At 56.8% G+C, this 12,739-nt stretch overlaps 7 non-coding genes across 7 annotated transcripts; 5 read left to right on the top strand and 2 right to left on the bottom strand.

The window, feature by feature from the left end:
• Positions 1 to 287: 287 nt before the first annotated feature.
• Positions 288 to 359, top strand: Trnag-ucc (transfer RNA glycine (anticodon UCC)). The gene has a single exon. It is a non-coding gene; the product is annotated as a tRNA-Gly (tRNA).
• Positions 360 to 790: 431 nt separating this feature from the next.
• On the top strand, positions 791 to 862 carry Trnae-cuc (transfer RNA glutamic acid (anticodon CUC)). Its single transcript has one exon. It is a non-coding gene; the product is annotated as a tRNA-Glu (tRNA).
• A 6,432-nt stretch (positions 863 to 7,294) lies between these two features.
• On the bottom strand, positions 7,295 to 7,365 carry Trnag-gcc (transfer RNA glycine (anticodon GCC)). The gene has a single exon. It is a non-coding gene; the product is annotated as a tRNA-Gly (tRNA).
• Positions 7,366 to 8,245: 880 nt separating this feature from the next.
• Positions 8,246 to 8,328, bottom strand: Trnal-cag11 (transfer RNA leucine (anticodon CAG) 11). The gene has a single exon. It is a non-coding gene; the product is annotated as a tRNA-Leu (tRNA).
• Positions 8,329 to 8,906: 578 nt separating this feature from the next.
• Positions 8,907 to 8,978, top strand: Trnad-guc14 (transfer RNA aspartic acid (anticodon GUC) 14). Its single transcript has one exon. It is a non-coding gene; the product is annotated as a tRNA-Asp (tRNA).
• Positions 8,979 to 9,444: 466 nt separating this feature from the next.
• Trnag-ucc10 (transfer RNA glycine (anticodon UCC) 10) lies at positions 9,445 to 9,516 on the top strand. The gene has a single exon. It is a non-coding gene; the product is annotated as a tRNA-Gly (tRNA).
• A 431-nt stretch (positions 9,517 to 9,947) lies between these two features.
• On the top strand, positions 9,948 to 10,019 carry Trnae-cuc (transfer RNA glutamic acid (anticodon CUC)). Its single transcript has one exon. It is a non-coding gene; the product is annotated as a tRNA-Glu (tRNA).
• Positions 10,020 to 12,739: the final 2,720 nt, after the last annotated feature.

Here is a 12,739-nt window from a genome sequence, read left to right as displayed (position 1 = left end):
GCGGCCTGCCGGGAGCGGTCCCTGGCGCACTGGCCTGGGCTAGCGCGCCGTCTTGCAGCAGCCAGGAGACGGGAGCGCCCCATTGGAAAGGCGTGAACATGTGAGAGGCGCGCGTGGGAGGCCGAGGAAGAGCGCGGAGAGGAGGAGCCGTGGGTGTGTTCGTGGTTGGGGCGTCCCCCGTGCGTGCGTGCGGTGCGCAGGCAAGTAAGAGGTAGGCGGCGTCGAGGGCGCTGGGCGCCGTGTGGTGGCAGTCGGCGGCGACGTGGGGGTGTGGGTCCGGCTGTGCGGCGTTGGTGGTATAGTGGTGAGCATAGCTGCCTTCCAAGCAGTTGACCCGGGTTCGATTCCCGGCCAACGCAGCGTGCCCAACTTTTGCCAAGGTCCTCACCCAGGACGCGCCCACCCGGGCCCTGCCTGGCTCCGCCGAGCTGGGGCCCAGGCTCTACTGTAGGCAGGGAAGATCGGAAAGCGCCAGACCTTTTCAGGTAGTGGGCACCGGGAGGAGAAGCGGCAGGGGCAAGTTTCTAGTCCCCGAAGTCGCACCGTGATGGCTGTGGAAGCGGCAGAGGCCAGGGGGCAAGTGGCAGCCCAGCGCCAGGGCCAGGGCCAGGGCCAAGAGAGAATCGAGAACGCCAGCCTCCTAAGGCCTTAGCATGCATCAGGCGGCCGGGTATGAGGAGACGGGCAGGCGGGCAGGCCGGCAGGCAGGCAGCATGTCTGCCCTGGTGGCCGAGAGGGTGTGTGTCTGTCTGTTTCCAGGAGTTGATAGCCGTGAGCATGGGACCCACGCTCCCTGGTGGTCTAGTGGTTAGGATTCGGCGCTCTCACCGCCGCGGCCCGGGTTCGATTCCCGGTCAGGGAAGCCTCTCTTCTTAGTCCCTCCACTTCCCACCTCACCACCCTGACCCCTTTTGAGTGACCCTTTTGTTTGTACATGAGCTACACAGACCAAGACCACAACTCCACATCTCCCCTCCATATTTCTCTCTCTCTCTCTCTCTCTCTCTCTCTCTCTCTCTCTCTCTCTCTCTCTCTCACTCTCCCTCCACCCCCTTTCCCTTTTCCTCTTTCTTTCCAGAAACCCATCACCCAGTACCACAGAACCGTCTTCTGCCTAAGAGTCTCCCTGGCTGCACCATGCCTACCTTAACATCCCGGACCAGCCTCTCTGACACCACACGCCAACTTTGCACTTCCCCAGCTCAGACTCCTTGCTTGCCCTGGAGCCCAGACCTCTCACCTGCCACCATCACAAGCCGAGTTTTCTCACACACCGCCCGGATCACAAACACTCGTCCACCGAGGGAATCTCAACACCACTCCATCTCCTGATCGCCTGCTCTTACCTCTCCAACAAACCCTCTGGCTAGCCCGCTCCTCCTGTCGCACCTACCTCGAATGCATAACCTGTATCACCTGATTGACACGCCTAGCGTGCATCGCGTGCATGACAGGGTGGTCCCAGTGAGCTTTCCGAAATAGTCACAAAGGAGCGTCCAGTTCAAACATCGGTAGCGAATTCTTTCATTTCACACACACACACACACACGCACACACACACACACGCACACACACGCACGCACATTAGACTTGTTTATATATGATGTATGTATAGATACAAACATGTATAAATATGTGTGATAGTATATACTGAAGAACACACATACACACATTTTTTTTGTTTGTTTTATGTTCTTGTAAAATCTTTAGGAGGTAGAAAATCTATAGGTGAATGGAATACGGTGCTGGTGCTGGGCTTGGCGGTGGTGGTGGCACCGAGAGGGGGATGTTTGCAGGATCGGAAGGGGTTCCTGTGGGCAGGTTTTATTGAGAACCAGATGCTCCCGGCAGAGCCAGAAGCACCTGGCTTGGTTCTCGCACCCAGCTTCCCAGGGACCGACAGTGGGCGTCGCGAGCCAGGATTTCCCAGAAAGCCCCCAAGGGCCGTTTAAGTCGAGCAGAGGCCGTGGCGGGCGGTCGTAATGCCACCGTTTCTCAGGACCCTTGTGTCGCCTGCTGCAGTGGCGGATGTGAATCAGTAAAGTAACCTTGGCACACCGGTAATCACTCCCTGCCCGGATCCCTCCGCCTTGACCCTGCCAGGCAGCGCGGAAACAGTGTCGGATTCTGAGCGCTGAGCTGGGGACTGAGCTCCACCTCAATGGCTAGCAGCCTTGTGAGAGTGCCAGCAGATCCTGGGGACAGCCCAGACAATGCTTATCCGGACCGGACTCCAGCCCACTTCTGCCACCTGAAGGGCTCCGGTTCGTGGGCACCTGGAGGCACCAGAGTCTAAGGGCATCCGGGAAGGGACTGTTCGGCCGGTCCCCTGGCAGCCGCCGGGCGAGAGGAGGAGGCTGCGCCAAACAGACAGCAGGCAAGCCTTCGCCAGCAGGTGTCCCAACAGGGGCGTGGGGACGGGGTGAGGGTGGGTGTGGGAGTGGGGAGCTTGCGGATCGCAAAGATCCGCATGTGCCTCTGTTCTGCTTGGGCTTCGTCCAGAGGAGGATCACACTAGCATGCGCCTGCTGGCAAAGTCTGCGCGGTAGGGTCCGGACCAGTCAGCGATGGCTGGCTGCGGAGCAGCCCACTGAAGGTAGCGATGGTGTGGGTGTTGGGGTTGGGGTGTTGAAGTCAGGACCTGACACTCCCGCGCAGGTGTTCTGGCGTCCTGGAATTCCGGTGCACTCGTGATACCTAGAGTAAAACAAAAAAAAAAAAAAAAAAAAAAAACAACAACAACGAAATCGTTGTTTTTCACTGTCTCTAGGGTAGGCATCGGTTGTTTTCAGCAAGTTCTTTGACACTGAAGACATCCTTGTAGAAGATGGAGATGCTCTCCTCTCAACTATGTGGTTGTTTGGCCGAGGGGGCTTTGCAGCTTTGGCGCTACTTCTGGGGTCACAAGACGGTCCTGGAGCACCCAGAACCTTTGGCATTCTCAAGTAGGTACTGCCAACAGTACACAGTTAGGAGGAAAGTTGGAGGGACCTGATGTTTTCCTTCATGAAATATGTACACAGCGCTGGGGGCTTTGGGATGCGGGGAACCTGTTTTAGCCTCCTCGGCAGAGGAAAAAGAAGAGATCCAACAAGTTTTGTGTGACGATGAATAAGTATGATGTTCTGGGGCTGGCAGTTGGAGGGAGGTTCAGTTCAGTTCGTTGAGGCGGGACATCTGTGCTGTCTGCAAAGCATATCCACATTCCTCTTGGAACTGTGAAGAAAGCAGGAGCAGCAAGCCAGCCTGGAGGGAAAAGCCCACCACGGACAACTTCTGCATGGCTTCCTGCTTCTGGGCTCCTACTGGGGCTTCCCTCTGGGAGGGACTTAGGTGGCAGCCTTAAGGCGAGATCAACTCTTCTCTGTCCAAGTTGCTTTTAGCCACAGCGTCTGATCACAAGCTTACAAAGTCTAGCTCGGACTGAAATCGGTACCAGGAGTGGGGTATTACTGGGACAGACCTGATGAGCTACCTCTTTGGGGATCGTGGAGGGACTTTGACCTCTGGGCTGGAAAGGCTCCAAGTTGGAGGTCCCGAGCTCTCTGTGCTCTCCTGAGGGAGCTTGGAAGGGAGTCTTGAGAGCCATGCAGATGACCAGACTGAGGTGGTGCTCATGAGGTTGTTTTCATTTTCATCCCATCCCACACCCACTCAGAGGGCAGCTTGGGAGTCCCTGATAGACTCTGCTGGGGCCATTCGGTGTTCTGAGTTAAGAATCTGTGTTCCAGGTCAGCCCGGGCTGGAGAATCATCTGTGACTAATGAGCAGGAGACTGGATCCACCAAGGTGAGACCTCGCCTCAGCGTGGACAATCATTGATGTTGTTCAACTGGAGCTGAGAAAGTAGCCATGATTAACGAGACAGCAGCATGACCCGGGTGAAACCCTCTGGGAGTATTTCCTGAAGGTCAACATACAGATGCTGTGTTGCATAGGTGCCTAGACTGCATCTCACGCTAGTCAGGCATTTGAGAATGTGCAGGAGCCAGCCAGGCTGGGATGGATGGAACGCATGAAGGGAGGGATCACTGGGAGCAGGTGAGGAGCTGGGATGCTCGGCAGGACTGGAGTCCAGGAAGGGGAAGCTGATAGAGGACATTAGTGAAGGTGCAGGACCAGTTGGACTGGGAGCCCCAGTGACACAGAAAGGTGTAGTGACCATTTTGGAATCATGGATCTAAAACAACAACAACAAGAACCAAAAAAAAAATAAAACAAACAAACCCAAAACAACAACAACAACAACAACAAAAAACAAAAACCCTCCAGAGAGATCCCTTTCATGCCAGGTGTGGGGCTAAGGGGCTGCTGTCCATGATGTGCTCTTGCACCGGCAGGATTTTGGCAGCTGCTGAAATATTGGGCGACTGTTAGGGCCCAAAGAGCAGGGTGTGTTGTTGTTTGTTTGTTTCTGGAATCAAGGTTTATGAAATATTTTTGCACAATGGATTTGTCCAAGGAGGAGGGGGATGAGGATGAGGATGAGGAGGAGGAGGAGGAGGAGGAGGAGGAGGAGGAAAAAGTGGAGGAAGGGGAGCAGCAATCCCAGCAGCAGGAGGAGGAAGAGGAGAGGGAGGAGGAGGAAGAGGAGAAGGGGGAGGAGGAGGAGAAGGAGGAGGAGGAGAAAGTGGAGGAAGGGGAGCAGCAGCAGCGGCAGGAGGAGGAGGAGAAAAAGGAGGAGGAGGAGGAGGAGGAAGAGGGGGAGAAGGAAGAGGAGGAGGAGGAAAATGAGGAAGAGGAGGAGGAGGAGTAGGTGGAGGAGGAGGAGCAGCAGGAAAACAAAGAGGAGGGAGAGGAGGTGGAGGAAGAGGGGGAGAAGGAAGAGGAGGAGGAAGAAGTGGAGGAGGCGGAGGAGGAGGAAGAGGAGGAAGAGCTGGAGGCAGAGGAGGAAGAGGACGAGGAGGAGGAGGACAATAGTGTCAGTCGTAGCAGAAGCAGTAGAAGTAGCAGTAACAACATGGAAATCCTGACAACCAATATTGAACTGTCCCAGAGAAATTGGCTCCCTCAATCAGCGGGAAGTAGTGTAAGTAGAACGTTGCCCTCCTGGCCAGGGTCTCATTCTGGGAACCTGTCCTTATCTCTTTAACCCCTTTTCTCTCTTCTCTAGTATGAGGGTGTTGAAAGGGTGGAAGAAAAACAGGGCAGAAGAAAGAAGAAGCCACAAAACAGGAGGGGGGCCGTGTCCCTGGGAGCAGCCCAGGCTTGGCTCCCCCCGTGTCAGGGGCAGAGGCCCTAAAGAGAGCACAGCCTAGGCTGGGTCACCTTTGGAGGTGAGAGTCTTGGAGACATCCCTACCGAGGGACAACCGCTAAGGAGAGAAGCAGCCTGGCTTGGAGCCCACGGAGCCAAAGGATCCACAGCAGACAGACACACTGCCTATGCTCCAAGGGACCCTTGGAGCCTTTTGCAGCTCACAACAGAGCAAGCGAAAACAAGACGTGAGACTATGGGATTTGAGAATTAGACGTCGGTTTTGATTTGCTTTTAGTTTTGTGCCTGTACCCTGATTCTTCTTTGCTCCCCTCGTGTTTATCTCGAAAGGAAAAAAAATGTTATTCAAGGAGCCAACAGTCTACACAGTTAAACTACTAGGGGTTTGAGGAGGGATTGGGGCTTTGACCTCGATAAGAGTCTCTGGGTGTTTTAAGGAGACGATCTTGAAGGTTTGAATGGTTATAGACTGTTGGACAAAGGTCGCGCATATTCATATGGTGAGGATCGCATTCAGATGAGCTCCTGGGGCAGAGCAGGAAAGAAAAGGTTCTGGCACAATGAGGGAACCGTTTGTGTGCCAGGTTGGAAGGGGCTCAACTGTGCTGGTCTGTTCTGGTCAAGTTGGCATAAACCAGCGCACATCTGGGAAGAGGGACTTTGAATCGGGGAGATTCCCTCCTCAGGTGCTGGGTATAGCCAAGTGTGGGGGATATGGTTGTCTGGATCCCCAAGTGACCAGCAGGAGAGTGGGGGTGGGGATGGGCTGGGATGGCTGAATGGTGCCAATCGCCAGGCAGGTGGTCCTGGGGTGGATAAGAGAATGAAGAGGCTGAACTCATGCACAGCTTCTGCATAAGTTCCTGCCTCTGGGTCCACCAACCACGAAGCCCTCAGATCCTTTACACCACACCACCCATACCAACACACCCCCTCCCGCCTCCAGTCCTCCCCACTTCTCCCAGGGTGGTACTCATGAGCTATAAGAAGAAATAAGCCATTCTCGCCCCAATTTACCTTCGGTCACAGAGGTTGATCACAACAAGAGCCAGCACAATTAAGTTTTGGTCCTGGTCTTTACTCAAAAATGGGTATAGGACCCTGGAGATGGGTCAAGCAGCCTGTTCCACCAAGCCCATCATCATCATCACCATTCCCACTGGCGGTGGTGGCGGCGGCGGCGGCGGCAGCAGCAGCAGCAGCAGCAGGAGCTGCAGCAGGAGCAGCAGCAGCAGCAGCAGGAGCTGCAGCAGCAGCAGCAGCAGCAGCAGGAGCTGCAGCAGCAGCAGCAGCAGCAGCAGCAGCAGCAGCAGCAGCAGCAGCAGCAGCATAACAACCATGGGTACACATCAGTATTGGTCACTGAGGGACCGTTCAGTGAGGGAGGGCTTAGCATGGAGGAACATGGAATCAACTGTGTGCCCTTGTGCCTCTGGAGTCCGTGTTATGCGTGCGTGCGCAGGCGAGTGTGTGTTTGTCCCTCTTTCTTTCGTTTCTCTCTGTGTGTGCTCTTTGTGTGTGCCTCTCTTCCTCTATGTCTCTCTCTTACTCTTCTCTCTGAATGAGGGAATCTAAGGGCATGGGCGCGCATGGGAGGGAGTATTCTGTGTCTGTCTTCCCTTCTTCCATATCTGTGTGTGTGTGTGTGTGTGTGTGTGTGTGTGTGTGTGTGAGAGAGAGAGAGAGAGAGAGAGAGAGAGAGAGAGAGAGAGAGAGAGAGAAAAGAGAGAGAGAACAGTTTCTCTGGGAAGAGACAGTCTCTCTCTCTCTCTCCCTCTCTGTGTTTCTGTGCACACGCACGGAGGCGCTTAGGCGCTTAGGCGCGGAGTGCATCGACTGAGCAGAGAGGGAGGAGTGTATGGGATGGCAAAGTGAGAGATGTGCACAGGTGAGTGTGTAGGTTGGAGGGCGCGGACAGTGGTGCTGTGGCACACTGAAGACACAGATAGGAGAAGTGAAGCGGTGTTTGGCAGCACTGTAGAGTTGACACACTGGAGTGTCCTGTGATTGATTGTCCCTGTGCGGCCCAGGGTGGGCGAAGGGAAGGTGCGCGTGAGGACCAAAAGGGACTGGACTCTGCATGGGCCGGGAATCGAACCCGGGCCTCCCGCGTGGCAGGCGAGAATTCTACCACTGAACCACCCATGCCCTGAACACACTTACTACCTGATGCTCTCACAGCCTGCCCTTGCTGCCACTCCAGGAACCCTAGCTCCGAATGCTGGCTGCCCGCCTGGATGGATGGATGGATGGATGGATGGATGGATGGATGGATGGATGGATGGAAGGATGGATGGATGGATGGATCGATGCATGGATCGATAGATCGATGGATAGATAGATGGATGGACCTTTGTTTGCGTGGATGCACGCAGGGACGGACAGACGGACGGACGGTCGGTCGGACGGTTCCATTGTTGTATATCTGGTTGTTCGGAAGGACTCATGGATGGAATGATGCATGGGTGGAAAGATGGATGGATCAGCGGTCAGGAGAGGCCAATTGGGTCAGACAGAGGGGACGAGGAGTGTCCAGGCCTCTAGCTGAGGTCGTGGGGTGTGTACCTCGCCTCGCCTGGAAGCCACTGACTGGCACGTATCTGGCGCGCTCCTACGCGCGCTCCTGGCGCGTGTCTGGTGTGTGCACACTCGTGGGAAGCGAGCGAGCGAGCGAGCGAGCGAGCGAGCGAGCGAGGAGAGCTTGTTGTAGTGCGGGCACAGGGTCCTTCGAGGAGGCCAGGGCTTCGGTGTGCTGGATTGAAACTCGGGGCCCCCAGAGGTTTGCTGTGGACAGAAGGCGCTGGCACCCGGCTGGCTGGTCACCCGGGTGCTCAGGTCCTATCTCCTACTCACTCGACCTTCTCCCACCCGACGCAACACGACCACCCCCCGCCCCCGCTCCCCAACGGCAGAGGTTGGTTGGTGTTGAGGGGAGGGCTCTCCTGCAGATGCAGGTCTGTGAGGGAAGGCTTCGGAGTCGGGTCTTTCGCGGTGGGATGGAGTGCGGTGGAGTGTCAAAAGGCAAGCTTGTCAGGAGTGGGATTCGAACCCACGCCTCCAGGGGAGACTGCGACCTGAACGCAGCGCCTTAGACCGCTCGGCCATCCTGACAGCAGGTCTGGGGCGTAGACCGCTCGCCTCGCAGGCGACCGGCGACCGGCGCCCAGGCGCGCGCAAGCGGGCTTCAGCGGACGGCGCGCCGGGGCAGGCGCCCGTCTGGCCTCGTCTGGCCGCGTCTGGGTGCTCGAGCTGCGGGCCTCGCCCGCCGAACTTTATACCTTGCCAGAAGAGCACCGACGACGGGACGCTGCTAGGCGCCAGAGTACCTCCAGGTCCCGGGCCGGATCCCCGGCCTGCAGGCCCCCTGTCTGTCCCCACAGCACGCAGGGCGGCCCGGGTGTGTGGCACCAGCCTCTCGTCCTGACACGGCGAGTGTTGCCCGCAACCACTCGCACTCGGCACCGGTGGCTTAGAGGCCGGGTCTCCAGCCCGGCGGGGACAGGGGTCCGGCGACACGGTGGTCTGGCGGGGCTGCGGGTCGGGGTCCTGGTGTTGACGCCGGGTTTCGGGGTCTTTTGGGTTGCGGTGCAGTGCAGAGCAAGAGGTGGTCGTTGGGGGAGACGGACGCCTGTGGTTCTTCCCTGGCGTGGTAGACGGGCACGGAGTGCGTGTGTTTGTGGCTGTCGTCGTCCTCGTTAGTATAGTGGTGAGTATCCCCGCCTGTCACGCGGGAGACCGGGGTTCGATTCCCCGACGGGGAGACATGATGTCCTTTTTGGACACCTAGGTGGCCCGCGGGCGCTAGCCCTTCCACCCACGCCCCACGCGCAGACCCAGACCCACGTCAGCCCGCCGAGCCCCATAATCTCCAGCAAAGCCTCTCCGGAGCCCTCAAACCCCTTTTCTGCCGACTGCACCGGCGCCCAGGCCGCTCAGGGTGGCGGCCTGCCGGGAGCGGTCCCTGGCGCACTGGCCTGGGCTAGCGCGCCGTCTTGCAGCAGCCAGGAGACGGGAGCGCCCCATTGGAAAGGCGTGAACATGTGAGAGGCGCGCGTGGGAGGCCGAGGAAGAGCGCGGAGAGGAGGAGCCGTGGGTGTGTTCGTGGTTGGGGCGTCCCCCGTGCGTGCGTGCGGTGCGCAGGCAAGTAAGAGGTAGGCGGCGTCGAGGGCGCTGGGCGCCGTGTGGTGGCAGTCGGCGGCGACGTGGGGGTGTGGGTCCGGCTGTGCGGCGTTGGTGGTATAGTGGTGAGCATAGCTGCCTTCCAAGCAGTTGACCCGGGTTCGATTCCCGGCCAACGCAGCGTGCCCAACTTTTGCCAAGGTCCTCACCCAGGACGCGCCCACCCGGGCCCTGCCTGGCTCCGCCGAGCTGGGGCCCAGGCTCTACTGTAGGCAGGGAAGATCGGAAAGCGCCAGACCTTTTCAGGTAGTGGGCACCGGGAGGAGAAGCGGCAGGGGCAAGTTTCTAGTCCCCGAAGTCGCACCGTGATGGCTGTGGAAGCGGCAGAGGCCAGGGGGCAAGTGGCAGCCCAGCGCCAGGGCCAGGGCCAGGGCCAAGAGAGAATCGAGAACGCCAGCCTCCTAAGGCCTTAGCATGCATCAGGCGGCCGGGTATGAGGAGACGGGCAGGCGGGCAGGCCGGCAGGCAGGCAGCATGTCTGCCCTGGTGGCCGAGAGGGTGTGTGTCTGTCTGTTTCCAGGAGTTGATAGCCGTGAGCATGGGACCCACGCTCCCTGGTGGTCTAGTGGTTAGGATTCGGCGCTCTCACCGCCGCGGCCCGGGTTCGATTCCCGGTCAGGGAAGCCTCTCTTCTTAGTCCCTCCACTTCCCACCTCACCACCCTGACCCCTTTTGAGTGACCCTTTTGTTTGTACATGAGCTACACAGACCAAGACCACAACTCCACATCTCCCCTCCATATTTCTCTCTCTCTCTCTCTCTCTCTCTCTCTCTCTCTCTCTCTCTCTCTCTCTCACTCTCCCTCCACCCCCTTTCCCTTTTCCTCTTTCTTTCCAGAAACCCATCACCCAGTACCACAGAACCGTCTTCTGCCTAAGAGTCTCCCTGGCTGCACCATGCCTACCTTAACATCCCGGACCAGCCTCTCTGACACCACACGCCAACTTTGCACTTCCCCAGCTCAGACTCCTTGCTTGCCCTGGAGCCCAGACCTCTCACCTGCCACCATCACAAGCCGAGCTTTCTCACACACCGCCCGGATCACAAACACTCGTCCACCGAGGGAATCTCAACACCACTCCATCTCCTGATCGCCTGCTCTTACCTCTCCAACAAACCCTCTGGCTAGCCCGCTCCTCCTGTCGCACCTACCTCGAATGCATAACCTGTATCACCTGATTGACACGCCTAGCGTGCATCGCGTGCATGACAGGGTGGTCCCAGTGAGCTTTCCGAAATAGTCACAAAGGAGCGTCCAGTTCAAACATCGGTAGCGAATTCTTTCATTTCACACACACACACACACACACACACACACACACACACACACACACACACACACGCACGCACATTAGACTTGTTTATATATGATGTATGTATAGATACAAACATGTATAAATATGTGTGATAGTATATACTGAAGAACACACATACACACATTTTTTTTGTTTGTTTTATGTTCTTGTAAAATCTTTAGGAGGTAGAAAATCTATAGGTGAATGGAATACGGTGCTGGTGCTGGGCTTGGCGGTGGTGGTGGCACCGAGAGGGGGATGTTTGCAGGATCGGAAGGGGTTCCTGTGGGCAGGTTTTATTGAGAACCAGATGCTCCCGGCAGAGCCAGAAGCACCTGGCTTGGTTCTCGCACCCAGCTTCCCAGGGACCGACAGTGGGCGTCGCGAGCCAGGATTTCCCAGAAAGCCCCCAAGGGCCGTTTAAGTCGAGCAGAGGCCGTGGCGGGCGGTCGTAATGCCACCGTTTCTCAGGACCCTTGTGTCGCCTGCTGCACTGGCGGATGTGAGTCAGTAAAGTAATCTTGGCACACCGGTAATCACTCCCTGCCCGGATCCCTCCGCCTTGACCCTGCCAGGCAGCGCGAAACAGTGTCGGATTCTGAGCGCTGAGCTGGGGACTGAGCTCCACCTCAATGGCTAGCAGCCTTGTGAGAGTGCCAGCAGATCCTGGGGGCAGCCCAGACAATGCTTATCCGGACCGGACTCCAGCCCACTTCTGCCACCTGAAGGGCTCCGGTTCGTGGGCACCGGGAGGCACCAGAGTCTAAGGGCATCCGGGAAGGGACTGTTCGGCCGGTCCCCGGGCAGCCGCCGGGCGAGAGGGGGAGGCTGCGCCAAACAGACAGCAGGCAAGCCTTCGCCAGCAGGTGTCCCAACAGGGGCGTGGAGACCGGGTGAGGGTGGGTGTGGGAGTCGGGAGCTTGCGGATCGCAAAGATCGGCCTGTGCCTCTGTTCTGCTTGGGCTTCGTCCAGAGGAGGATCACACTAGCATGCGCCTGTTGGCGGAGTCTGTGCGGTAGGGTCCGGACCAGTCAGCGATGGCCACTGAATGTAGTGATGGTGTGGGTGTTGGGGTTGGGGTGTTGAAGTCAGGACCTGACACTCCTGCGCAGGTGTTCTGGCGTCCTGGAATTCCGGTGCACTCATGATACCTAGAGGAAACGTCACAACGAAATCGTTGTTTTTCACTGTTTCTAGGGTAGGCATCGGTTGTTTTCATCAAGTTCTTTGACTCTGAAGACATCCTTGTAGAAGACGGAGATGCTCTCCTCTCAACTATGTGGTTGTTCTGGCCGAGTAGCTGGCTGGCATGCTGGCAGTGTGCGTGCCTGGGTGGTGTAGAGGCAGTGTGTCTGTGTCCAGGAATCTGAAGCTGGGTCTGTTCTGTCCATGCTCCCTGGTGGTCTAGTTCTTAGGATTGGACATGGTTACTAGTCAAGCCAGTGTTCAGTTCCCGTTTATTTTAGCCATTCTTCCTTACTTTCATCTCCCACCTCTCTCCTCTCCCCTGTTCCCTTTTTTCCAAGCTCCACACACCAAGATCACAACTGGACTCTCTGCTCTGGGCGCTCTCTCTCTCTCTCTCTCTCTCTCTCTCTCTCTCTCTCTCTCTCTCCTTCTCTCTCTCTCCTTCTCTCTCTCTCCTCTCTCTCTCTCTCACACAGACGATATGTATACATATGTATACACCATATACATTTATACACTATATATATGAACCATTAAATCAAAGGTCAATATGAACTGGTGTGTTTAAAACAGCTTGAGTCAGAGCTCACCAACATTCAGCCCCTCCGGCACCTCATATGAACTCACTGTGGTTTTTGTGGCTGACACTGAAGAATGCTCCTAATACGCTAAAAGTTAACAACACTCATGCTCTGTTATCTCAATGTTCTGAATCTTCTCTGTTCACCACCCAGCTTCCTTACTCAATCCTTTACCTAGGAAGCCAACTCCTCTCTTCCTTGCCCTTTAAACTTTTTTTTTTTAAAGATTTATTTATTTATTATGAGTACACTGTAGCTGTCTTCAGACACACCAGAAG

This window comes from Rattus norvegicus, chromosome 13, assembly GCF_036323735.1.
Source record: "Rattus norvegicus strain BN/NHsdMcwi chromosome 13, GRCr8, whole genome shotgun sequence".
In the NCBI taxonomy this organism is placed as follows: Eukaryota; Metazoa; Chordata; class Mammalia; order Rodentia; family Muridae; genus Rattus; species Rattus norvegicus.
Note: the sequence above shows the minus strand (reverse complement) of the source record. Positions and strands in the feature narration are given on the sequence as shown.